At 40.5% G+C, this 12,686-nt stretch overlaps 1 long non-coding RNA gene across 2 annotated transcripts; it reads right to left on the bottom strand.

Annotated features, from left to right (window-relative positions):
- Positions 1 to 5,888: 5,888 nt before the first annotated feature.
- On the bottom strand, positions 5,889 to 9,474 carry LOC138147952 (uncharacterized). 2 transcript variants are annotated; one of them, XR_011164942.1, is made up of 3 exons: positions 9,326 to 9,474; positions 8,791 to 8,931; positions 5,889 to 7,416 (listed from the first exon to the last, which is right to left on the bottom strand). It is a non-coding gene; the product is annotated as an uncharacterized lncRNA (long non-coding RNA). The 2 variants fall into 2 exon arrangements; XR_011164943.1 differs by having other exon boundaries at positions 8,791 to 8,928.
- Positions 9,475 to 12,686: the final 3,212 nt, after the last annotated feature.

Genomic DNA, 12,686 nt, shown 5'->3' with positions numbered 1-12,686 from the left:
ATCTATCTATCTATCTATCTATCTATCTATCTATCTATCTATCTATCCATCTATCTATCTATCCATCTATCCATCTATCTATCTATCCATCTATCTATCCATCTATCTATCTATCTATCTATCTATCTATCTATCTATCTATCTATCTATCTATCCATCCATCTATCCATCTATCTATCCATCCATCTATCTATCTTTACTTTTTGAAGGGCAATTGGGATTAAATGACTTGCCCAATGTCACACAACTAGTTAAGTGTTAAGTGTCTGAAACTGGATTTGGACTCAAGTCCTCCTGACTCCAGGGCTGGTTCTCTATTCACTGTGCCACCTAGCCACCCCCAGGAGGTGAGAGATATTGAGGGGGAAACACATCCACACGAGAGGTACCTTTTTTAATGCCTAGAAGTTTCAAAAGGATATGAGAACTAAAAGGGCAAAGTTTGTCATGGGTTTTCAAGTTCTTTGAAGATCAAAAACTATTGTTTAGAATTTTTTCTCCCAAGTTTAAAGTGGATTTTTTTTGGTATTAGTTGTTCAATTGTTTCAGTTCAATTCAGTTCAATTGTCTGGTTCCTCATGACCCTATTTGGGGTTTTCTTTTTTTTTTTTTTTTTAAGCAATCAGGGTTAAGTAACTTGCTCAAGGTTACACGGCCAGTTATTTCTGGGTGTGGTGCTAAGTATCTGAGCCCGGGATTTGATCCAGGTCATCCCAACACTGGAGGCGGTGCTCTTACTCGCTGTGCTACCTGGCCGCCCCTATTTGGGGTTTTCTTGGCAAAGATATTGGAGTGATTTGCCATTTCCTTCTCCAGCTCATTTTACAGATGAGGAAACTGAGGCAGACAGGGTTAAGTGACTTGTCTAGGGTCACAGTAAGTGACTGAGGTGGGATTTTAATTCAGAAAGATGAGTCTTCCTGAGTCCAGCCCTGACACTCTATCCCCTGCACCACCTAGTTTTTTTATGTTAGAGGACTGGCCAGAAAGTATTTGTTCGCTATTTGACATAGAGGTATCATGATAGTATAGAAGAGTGTGGGCTCGGAGTCAGAGGCCCTGGGTTCATATCCGAACTGCCACTTTATCTGGGTGACCTTGGGTAAATTGTTCAACCTCTCTGGGTCTCCATTTCCTTATGTCTAAAATCAGGGGGTTGAGGTGCATGACTTCTAATGACCCTTCCAGTTCTAAATCTAGGATCCTTGTGTAACAGTGGCCATTCATCCTGGAGGGCCTGCCTGGGGCTGGGCCCCTTCTGGAGTCACACATATGGTTTCTGGAGCTGGGGCCTTCTACTGTCCCATTGATCCCGAGTCACCCATGAAGAGGGTAGGGAAGGGTGACTGCATTGAGGAGAATTGATGACTGCCCACTCAATAAATGGAGCAACAGTTCCCACTCATACATTCTCTTCCTCTCTTCTGAATGGGTAGCTTCGGGTTTGGACGGCTCTCCTCTGGAGCTTTGGTGAGGAAGAGGAGGGCTCCTCCCTCTCCTCCCCACCTGCAACTATGGCAGCTATTCCTTTAAATAAGGCAGTGGTCGTTGCTTCTGTTTTGTGTTTCTTTCCTTGAAAACAAATGACTGAAATAGTGGTCCTGAGACAGATATTTCAAACCTCAAAAGCTACCTCATGGATTCAGGGGGTCTGGTCCATTGAGAGGTGTTGGGAACTAGCAGCAGGAGCCACTCCCTACAGACACCTCCATGTTTTTTTTTTTAATGTTGTTTCTTTTTTTCTCAATTACATATAAACAAAAAAATTTTAACATTCAATTTTTAAAAATTTGAGTTCAAAATTCTCTTCTTCCCTTCCTCCTCTCCCCCTTCTTGAGACTACAAGCAATTTGACATAGATTATACATTTGTATATTGTTTATTTTAATTTTTTCTTCAATGAAGAGGTATGCCCAAGCTTTACCCCATCAGAAGATAACAGATCTTGATAGAGTTTATTGGACTATGCCAATCTGAGGTGAAGTTCCTAGGTGTCCCACAACATGTTTCATATTTTAAGTATTCACCTCCTGGGAGAGTATAATGGGAGTTACGGGTTACTCTTTCATGTTTAAGTCTTTGTCGATGTGTGTTTTTAAGCATTTCTGTTGCAGTGGAGGAAAGAAATAGCTGTCCCATACCTTATCAGGTTGACACAGTGGATAGAGCACCAAGCCTGGAGTTAGAGAGATTCATCTTCCTGAGTTAAAATTCAGTTTCAGATACTTCCTTACCCTGGGCAAGTCACTTTACCCCTATTGACCTCAGTTCCCCATCTGTAAAAAGGGGATATACTGAACAAGGAATAGAAAACCACTCCAGTATCTTTGACAAGAAAACCCTAAATGGGATCATGAAGAGTCTGAACAAGCACCTGATTTACCGGAGGAGCTATCTAGAAGGAACCCTGATCAAAGGGTGACACGTGACATGGGCCATACTTAAGGTTTAGGGGATTTCCCCCTGAGAGCTCCTCTGTGGGTACGTGAAGATCCAAAGAGTGTGAGAAGAATCGTATTCTTCTCTTTAGGTCCAGGCTCCACCAGGACTGACCCTGGTGGACTTGGGCCCAGAGCTAGCATTTCTTTAGTATGAAAGGGAGCTCCAGCCCCAGACAGTGTGTTGTTACACTACTAACAATTCACATTAATATAGTTACTTAAGATCAGCACTCTGCCAAGCACTTTGTACCCTTGCCTTCAAGGAGAGGCAATATAGTTTTCGAGAAAGGACATCCAGCTTGGATCATAGAGGTTCAAGTCGAAACTAGCTTTGTGAACTTGGGCAAGGAATTTGGATTCAGTGCAATGATTTTTGTTCTGTTTCTCAGTAAAATTTATTTTTATTATAAACTTGATAACTTTCAACAAACATAGACCTTCAAAGGATATGAACAGGCAGTTTTCAGATGAAGAAATAAAAACTATCTATAGTCATATGAAGAAGTTCTCTAAATCACTTTTGATTAGGGAAATGCAAATTAAAACAACTCTGACATGCCACCTCATGCCTATTAAATGCCATTCTAATTTTTTCTATTACAAATAATACTGGTAAAAGTATTTTTGCATTATTAGACTTTTTTTCTCATCAACAGCATTTTTAGGACATAGTCCCAACAATGCAAATCACTGTGTCAAAGGATATGAACAGTTTTGTAACACTTATTACATAATTTCATAATACTTTCCTGAAAGTTCATGCCATTTCACAACTCCACCAACAATGTAGTAAAGTGCCAGTTTATCCACAGCCATGTCAACATTTTTCTCTTGGGACTGATGAAGTTTGTATGACTTTTTCAGAGAAGTGCTCATTACTCCCAGTAATGAAAGAAAAATGGGAAGAGTTGGAAATCCTCATCTTACAGAATGGACATGAACTAGGGTGGATTCATCTGGGGAGTTCTCTAATCAATTTTATTAGCTCCCTGATTAATTTGATGACCTTTCAGACTATGAAGCTTCATTTGGGGATATCTAATAGGCATATCCACATGGAGGGTATATTAGCCCTTTCTTGAGAGAATAGACAACTCCTGAGTAGTTTCCAATGAATGGACTACCTCCAACATGATTGAGTATAGAGTTATCCCTCTCTGTACTAGCCTGTGAAAATCTATGGAAAGCAATTTTCAAAAATCTTAATTAAAAAAAATTCTTTCACATTTTTATTGCTCAGAGGACCAAATAAAACATAACAGAAAAGATTTGAGTTCCAGAGGAACAGAGTAAGGAAGCATGTATGTATACTGTGACCTAGCCCACCAGGAACTGGTAATGACTGCCTTGGGACCCAAATAAATGGGATGTGTTTGTCCCCTACTTTCTAGCACATTCAGCTCAAGGGAAAATTTTTTGATTGTATAGTTTTCTAGGGTTGCTACTAAGGGATGGTAGCAATTGGGCCAGTATATTAAATTCCAGGAGGCAGAACCTGGAAATCAGTTACTTCTGATTTTCTGATTGAAAATCAGAAAAAAGGGGTGGCTAGGTGGCGCAGTGAGTAAAGCACTGAGCACAGAGTCAGGAGGACCTGGGTTCAGATTCGACCTCAGACACTTAACACACACACACACACACACACACACACACACACACACACAAACTAGCCGTGTGTCTTTGGGCAAGTTACTTAACCCCAATTGCCCTCCAAAAGGCCAAAAAAAAAAAAGGGTGATGGACCACATAGCTTGAGAGGAAAGCTCATAGATAACACTCCTAAACCCTACCCTATGTAAAGAATAATTTTGATTTCCTGGGTAAAGTGATCCTAGAATCTAGCTTTCCAACCATACAAGGGAGACTTCTCAGGCAGTGCCAGCCTTGCAAGTTGCACTGAGAACAATACCAAGGTTTTAGGGTTTAGAGACTAAGCTTTCCATAGAGAAGGGGAGTTCCTGGGCAGCATCCTTCTTAGAGAAAGAATGATAATGATGAAAGCCTTCTTGTGGGGTAGCCAATAGACTAAGTCCCTTGCTATCTCCTGCTATTATAGTGAATTATTCAGAGTTTGTGCCAATGCAAAAGATTTTGCTTATTTATCAATCCCAAAGTTTTTATTTTGCCTTTTGGAGGGAATTTAAACCATAGAGTGGCACTATGGTCTTGGAAGGACATTGTATCACACAATAAGAGAGGTAGGAATTCATTAAACGGTCAGTGGATGTCCCTGATGTCAACCCATAGTCAATTCTTTCCTCAGAAGGAGCTTAATACTATGACTTCCTTATGTGTTTTCTTTCTCTGTTTTACAGCATTCTGTGAATGTTTTTCATCTTCTGCATTTTCTGTGGGTTGAAATAAAGGTTGACCCTCTACCCATTTGTTTTTGTTATCTTAAGAGCATGTACAAGAATTTGGGACCTCTGTTAACCACATTTAGTGAAAACTTGACATGAGCTATATTCAGAAATTTTCCTACAGTAACTTCTGGGTGGGGAAAATAAGTCAAATAGAAATATTGAACCCTTTGGATTGGCCACTGTATAGAATGTGTGTTTATGTATGTATGTATGTATGTATGTATGTATGTATGAGTCTAGAAGCCTGAGAGAACTTTGGCCATGAGTTTTAAATGAGCATAGTAGTGATGGAGGAAATACAAGGAGTTATGAAGTCTTGGTGAGAAACTAAAGACTTTAGTGCACATGCCCCAGAAAAAGAAAGCATCAAGGAGAAGAAGGTGATTGATGATGACAAAGTCTACCAAGAGGCCAAGAAGAATGAGGATTGATTAAAGGCCATTGTATTTGACAACTGTTAGAAACTTTGAATGGTGATGACTAGATCCAGACCGCAGAGAATTAAGAAGAGAATGAGGGCAAAAGAAGTAGATACACCTCTTTTTTTAGTGGTGATCCAAGACTGAGGCCAAATCTGGGATGGGGAAGGTATGACCAGGAGGGCGTTTGTTAATCATTCTTAATCAATAAGGAATGAGTTCAGGTAAATTTTCATTGTCCAGGGGTTTGGCCTCAGGGTGGAGTTTTCTCAGGACATTTGGAAGTTCAGGCAAAAGAACTGGTTGGAATAATATTACTACCTTATCCCCAAGGCAGGAGACTAGATGGTATGGCTTCTCTTCCCCAGAACGGAGGAGTCTGGTGCTCAATGGGTCAACCACTTAAGAAAATAGTGCCTGAAAATCAGATTTGGATTTCTGGACTACAGCTCAAAATAGTGTAATGACTGTTTCTTGGCCAGGAAAGGAATGTATCTAACAGAGGCTGATAAGAATAAATTTGCTTGGAGTCTTGCAAATCTAATCAAAAGGACTTTAAACTGAAAAGGAATGAGGACAGAGAAAACTGCCTAAGTATTACTTTCAAGGTAGATACCATAAAGATTAGCTACAGTATAGGAAGAATAATGGCAGTAGGAATCAGACAGTCAACAAGCATTTATTAAACAATTACTGTGTGCCAAGTGCTACACTAAGTGCCAGGGAAGGAAAGACAAAAACATAGTTTTTAACCTCAAGAAGGTCATATCCTAATGGGGGAGAGGACATGCCAAAAATTGTACAAAGATACATTGCAAATGGTTTATATTCTGTAGACATGCAATCTGGAGATGTCTTATGTAAAATCCCCATCCTTTGGGCTGTGGGATTTGGTGTTGAAGGTTTTTTCCCCAGGTGTTTTGTTTGGTTTTGATTTTTTTCTCTAAATAAATCTGATCTTTAAAATTAAAAAACACACATACAATTACATACAAGGATGCGAAGAACCTTGTTCAGAAGCTATAATTTGAGCTCAGGGTGGAAGGAATCCATGGAAATCAGGAGTTGGAGACTGAGATGGAGAAAGGGGACATAGTAGGTAATGTCGGTGAAAAGGCAGGGTTTGGTCATATTTGAGAGATAGGGAAGGGAATAAGCATTTATATGAGTACCTGGAAATCAGGTAGGAAGGGGTCAGACTGTAAAGGGCTTTATAAGCCGAACGGAGAATTTGGGTTTTGTTCCTGGAGGTAATATGGAGTCATTGGAGTTTATTGAGTTAATGTAGGGGAGTGGTAAGATGCTTGGTGCTTGGTGCTTGTCTTTCATTCTTGAAGAGGACCAAAATGACATCACTATGTTAAAGTCAAGTTAAAGGTCTATGTGAACATGTGGGGTGGATTCTCTACATTTTCATCTCACATTTCTTTTGAGTGACTTCAATTCTGCATTGCTCATAGAGCATAGCATCTTCTCTGGTGTGGGCATGCCATGCTGAGCAGTCCTATGCCTGTGTCTCCCATGTCATGCAATCAATTCCAAAGTTCTTAAGAGAGACCTCGAGAGTGTCCTTGTATCGCTTCTTCTGACCCCCATGTGAACACTTGCCCTGTATGTGTTCTCCATAAATTAGTCTTTTTGGCAAGCGTATGTTTGGTATTCGAACAACATGGCCAGCCTATCAGACTTGTGCTCTCCACAGTAGAGTTTCAATGCTTGGCAGTTCAGCTCAAGAAAGGACCCCAGTGTCCAGGTGATCTTCAGACTCTTCCTAAGACAGTTCAAATGGAAGCGCTCCAGTTTCCTGGCATAGTACTGGTAGACTGTCCAGGTTTCACAGGCATACAACAATGGGGTCAGCACCATGGCTCTGTAGACCTTCAGTTTGGTAGTCAGTCTAATAACTCTTCTCTCCCATATTTTCCTTCAGAGCCTCCCTCTGGCAATGCATGAGTCAACCTCACTATCAGTGTGTACATCCAAGGTAAGTGAACTTATATTAACCACAGTATTCACAGCTTCTCCATTTGGTTCCACATATGGATGGTGTGGTGTATTTTCTTGGTGTTAGGCCAAAATTAGCACATGCAGCAGAGAGTAGATCCATATTCTGTTGTACCTCTGCTTCACAGGCTGCACTGAGTGTGGGGGTGCAGTGACGTGGAATGACCAGAAATACACGGGAAACAAAATCTAAGAAAGAAGCCAGCAATAAAAACCATTGCCTCCGGCATCTATGCACAAGTGCATAGGGTACAGGGAACAGGCAAGATGAATTGTAGATCCTGGGGTATAAGGCGCAGTTGACCTAATATATATCACTGAAACTTAGCAGGATAGGACCCATGACTGGACTGTGACTCTGGGAGGGAATAAATACATCATTGAAGGAAAGGCATACATAAATGGTATGTATTTGGTAGCATTGCACAAATTAAGAAGATATACTGGTGTGAGGAAAGCCAGTGATGTACTGAGAAAGAATGATAGAGAGCATTTGATTGAAGATAAAATAGAGGCAGATTCAGAGAAAATATTTACAACCAGAGCACAGCACCAACCAATTGAACAGAAAAAGGAAATTGATGAAAAGTTCAGGAGACATATCCCTAGCCTGGCATAGAGGTAGGATATAGTAGGGAAGGGAAACTTCACTTATCTAGATGTCTGCTGAAGCCTCATCTCTGCTGAAAGCAGAACAACTAATAATTTCTTGGCTTGCCTAGGTGGCACAGTGGACAGAGCACTGGGCTGGGAATCAGGAAGATTCATCTTCCTGAGTTCAAATCTGGCTTTAGATATTTACTAGCTATGTGGCCCTGGGCAAGTCACTTACCCTCTTTACCTCAATTTCCTCATCTGTCAGATGAGCTGGAGAAGGATTGCAAACTACTCTAGTATCTTTGCTAAGAAAACCCCAAATGGGGTCACAAAGAGTCAGACATGACTGAATTATGAACAACAACAATTACTCTCACCATAACTTCTACTACCTCCACCCAGGTGCAGCAGTGGATAGAACACCAGACCTTGAGTTGGGAAGATCTAAATTCAAATCCAGCCTCAAACACTTCTAGTGGTGTGATCCTGAGCAAGTCACCTAACTACTGTCTGCCTCAGTTTCCTTAATTGTAAAATGTAGACTGACACTAGCATTTACCTCCCAGGGTTGTTGTGAGGATCAAATAAGATAATATTTGCAAAGCACTGAGCATATAGTTTCTGTCACATACTAGGCACCCAATAAAGGCTTGCTCCCTTTCCCCCACTCCCCATTTCCCTTTTCCCCTTGTCAGTGCTTTCCTAAACTATCATCCCTGCTCTGGCTTCACCACTCTCCCTTCCCAATCCTGACCCAAGTCAATCAGTTCCACTATACACTGTCCTCTACTCTCCAAGCCCTTGTGCCTCTATCCTATGCCCTGCCCACGTCCTGCCAAAAGCAAACTCTGGATTCCCTCCCTATTTGCTTCTTCCCACTCCATACATGCTACTGAATGGTGCTGAAAGAAGTCACACAAACTTGCTGATGCGGTATGCTACAAATCTTATCTGTCCCATCATTACCTTAGTTCAGTCCTTTGATTCTTTCTTGATTGACTCTAATACGATCCCCACATCTATTCCAAGAACTTCTCTTTTCTTCTCAAGATTTTCATACCTTTTCTTCCTACTCCATATTGATAGAAGACTTCAGTTCATCCTCTGCTGAAAAAAAAAAGTCCATTTGATATAAACTTCATCTTTTCTCCTTCTCTAAAATCTCTTGATGAATCCCCCATTCTCTCCTTTATCCTAGTCCCTGAAGAGGAGGTCATTTTCCTCTTCACCGAAGCAATCACTCGACACTGTACAAATTCTTGATCCTGTCCCCTCCTGTCTCTCCTAGCAGATATCCCCCACAATCATCCCCACCCCTAAATCTTTAATCTGTTCCTTCAAATACACCTACAAACATGTCCAGATTTCCATCCTTAAAAAAGCCCTCACTTGACCACATCAAGCTATCATCCCAGATGTCTGTTCTTTCACAACCAAACTTCTAGAAAGAGCTGCTTAAACTTATTACTTCATTTCCCCCTGTCTTTACTCACTTCCCAACCTTTTGTAATCTGGCAATCCGTGGCTTCTGACCTCATCACTCCACTGAAATTGCTGTCTCCGTAATTACCAGTGAACTCTCAAGAGCTAAACCTAAACTAAACTTCTTGATCTTTCTGCAGCATTTGACACTGTAGATCACTGTCTCCTAAAAATGTTCTCCCTTCCAGGTTTTTGTAGCATTGCCTCATCACAGCTCTTCTACCTGTCACGTCATGTTTCAGTCTCCTTTGCAGGATCATTATCTGTCCCATTCCTTAACTATTGGTGTTCCTCAAAGTTCTGTCCTGGGACCCACTTCTGTTCTCTTCCTATACCTTCTCTTTCAGTGACCTCATCAACTCCAATGGCTTTAATTATCATCTATATGTAGATGACTACCAGTTATCTGGACCTAGCCCTAATCACTCTTCTGAGCTGATTCCAAATTATCTATGTCATAACTCTTGATCAGACTATAATCCCTATAATTGTTCCATTTCCATGACAAAGAACTCCCTAGGGGAGGCCAGGTGGCTCAGGGAGTAAGAGCACCGGCTCCAGTGTCGGGACAACCTGGGGATCAAATCTGGGCTCAGATACTCAGCATCACACCCAGAAATAACTGACCATGTAACCTTGAGCAAGTTACTTAACCCCAATTGCTTTAAAAAAAAATAACTCCCTGAATAACATGGTCCCATATCATAAATTGTCCATTACACATTTTGAACAATCTATCTATCTTATGGATATCTCAAATTCAAGATGTCTGAAACTGATTTCCCTAACTACTAAGGTTATTTTATTAAAGTCATTATAAAATCCAATGAAGAGTATTTTATGCTTTTAAAAGGGAAAGTCTAGAGTGAGGACTCCTTTCTGTCGAGGTGACCATTTTCCAGTAATCCAGGCTTGTAACTTTGGAATCACCCTCAACAATTTACTCTCCATCATCACATATATCTGAGTTGCTAAGGACTTCCAGGTCATATGACCAGCAATATGGAGAATTAGACATTTTCTTAGCTCCTCATGACCTCTCAAATCTTTCCAAAGTAGGAATTATACACAGGAGACGAGGCAATGTTAGATACCTCCACAATCTAGGACAACAAGAATCCTGAGGAAGTTACAATTAGCTGAGCTAACAGCAGAGAAGGCTAGCTCACTCAGCACCCCTCCTCCACTGTCTGGCAGAGCTTTGTTTGCTGACCCACAGGCTTGCAACAGAACTCAACTCTATTACCACCTATTTCCAATGCCAAGGAAAACCAAAAGGCAGAAGTCTGTCCTGCCTGGCATAGCAGCTTGTCAGCACCCTGTGCTGTAACAGAGCCCAGCCAAAGAAGCAAGGAACAGAGGGAAGTGGGGCAAGAGCTGTGTGGCTGTACAGCACATCCCTAAACCTGAAGGAGAGAGCCCTGCATCCGGGGCCCTGAAAGAATGGGCAAGTATGTTTCCTGGACGACTATTAGTAATCCTTGAAAGATCAAGACAGCAGCAGTTCCACAAGCCTAGAGAGGGCCAGACATGGTCTGACTGGAAAGTGGAGTTAGCAAGCTATAAATCAGGGAGTTCAACTTTGATTCCTGGCAAAATTTCTAGAATGTTTTGTTAAAAGAGTTGATTTGTCCCCAATGATAAATAGTCAAAGGATATGAGCAGGCAGTTTTTAGATGAAGAAATTAAAGCTATCTATAGTCATATGAAAAAGTGTTCTAAATCACTATTGATTAGAGAAATGCAGATTAAAACAACTCTGAGGTACCACCTCACACCTATCAGATTAGCTAATATGACAAAAAAGTAAAATGATAAATGTTGAAGATGTGGGAAAGTTGGAACACTAATGCATTGTTGGTGAAACTGTGAACTGATCCAACCATTCTAGAGAGCAATTTGGAACTATGTTCAAAGGGTTATAAATCTGTGCATACCCTTTGATCCAGCAATACCACTACTAGGTCTGTATCCCAAAGAGATTTAAAAAAAAACAAGAAAAGGACCCACATGTACAAAAATATTTATAGCAACTCTTTTTGTGGTGGCAAAGAATTGGAAATCAAGGGAATGCCAGTCAATTGGGGAGTGACTGAACAAATTGTGGTATATGAATGTAATGGAATACTATTGTGGTATAAGAAATGATGAACGGGCAGATTTCAGAAAAACCTGGAAAACCTTACATGTACTGATGCTGAGGGAAGTGAGCAGAACCAGGAGAACATTGTACTCAGTAATAGCAACATTGTTTCGATGACCAGTTTTGATAGACTTATCAATGCTCTAAGACAGGGTGGGGAATCTGGGACCTTGAGGCCATGTGTATCACTCTAGGTCCTCAGGTGTGACTCTGTGACTGAATCCACACTTTACTGTGGCCACATGTAATCTCGAGGCTACAGGTTCCTCCCCCCTCTCCCCCCCACAAGACAATTCCAAAAGACTTATGATGGAAAATGCTGTCCACATCCAGAGAAAGAACTATGGAGTCTGAATGCAGATTGAAGAAGACTATTTCTCATTTTTTGTTTTCCTTTTCTTTCTCATGGTTTTTCCCTTTGGTTCTGATTTTTCTTTCACAACATGACTAATGTGGAAATATGTTTAGTATGATTGTACATGTATAGCCTATATCAGATTGCTTGCCATCTCGGGGAGGGGAAGAGGGAGGAGAGAGGGAGAAAATTTGGAACTCAAATATTATGAAGGTGAATGTTGGAAACTATCTTTGCTTGTATTTGGAAAAGAAATAATACTATTAAGTGGGGAAAATAAAAAATAAAAGGGATGATTTGTAAAAAGGGATGGTTATTAGTGCATATTTAGTAAAGGAAACATTGATCTCAAGGAGCCAGCATGGCTTCATCAAGGACCCGTCGTGAGCTAAACCAGGGACAGCAAATGAAGTTAAGAATGGTTTTTACATTTTTTAAAAAAGGATTTGTTGTACCACAGCCATTTAGGTCTTGTCTATAGCTGTTTTTGATCTGTTGCAAAGGCAGAATTTGCTAGTGGCTCTTGAATCTCTCCTCCCTGCTCCTAGGCTTTCCACAAATCACAAGGAAACAGAGAGAACTCAACAGTGTTTCAAGTGTCATTCCTATCACCATGGTGTAATATTTTATTTTTTTATTACCAACACATAACCATAATGTCAAAATAAAAAAATAAAAGAAAAAAGTTTTATTATGATTTTTTGAGCTTAGAGCTGAGATTGAAATTTTTCTCAATGAGAACAATTCTCAATCATTATTATTTGACATTGAAAGGCTTTGGGAATTAGCTTTTGCTGTAGACTGAAGAATACTTCCTAATATATTCAACCTAAAATTTCAAGGCAAAACAAGTCTTATTTGTAAAATTTATACTGCAGTAAA

This window comes from Petaurus breviceps, unplaced genomic scaffold, assembly GCF_028583685.1.
Source record: "Petaurus breviceps papuanus isolate PSGF00001 unplaced genomic scaffold, PetGlider_PUasm1.0 90808, whole genome shotgun sequence".
NCBI classification, from domain to species: domain Eukaryota; kingdom Metazoa; phylum Chordata; class Mammalia; order Diprotodontia; family Petauridae; genus Petaurus; species Petaurus breviceps.
Note: the sequence above shows the minus strand (reverse complement) of the source record. Positions and strands in the feature narration are given on the sequence as shown.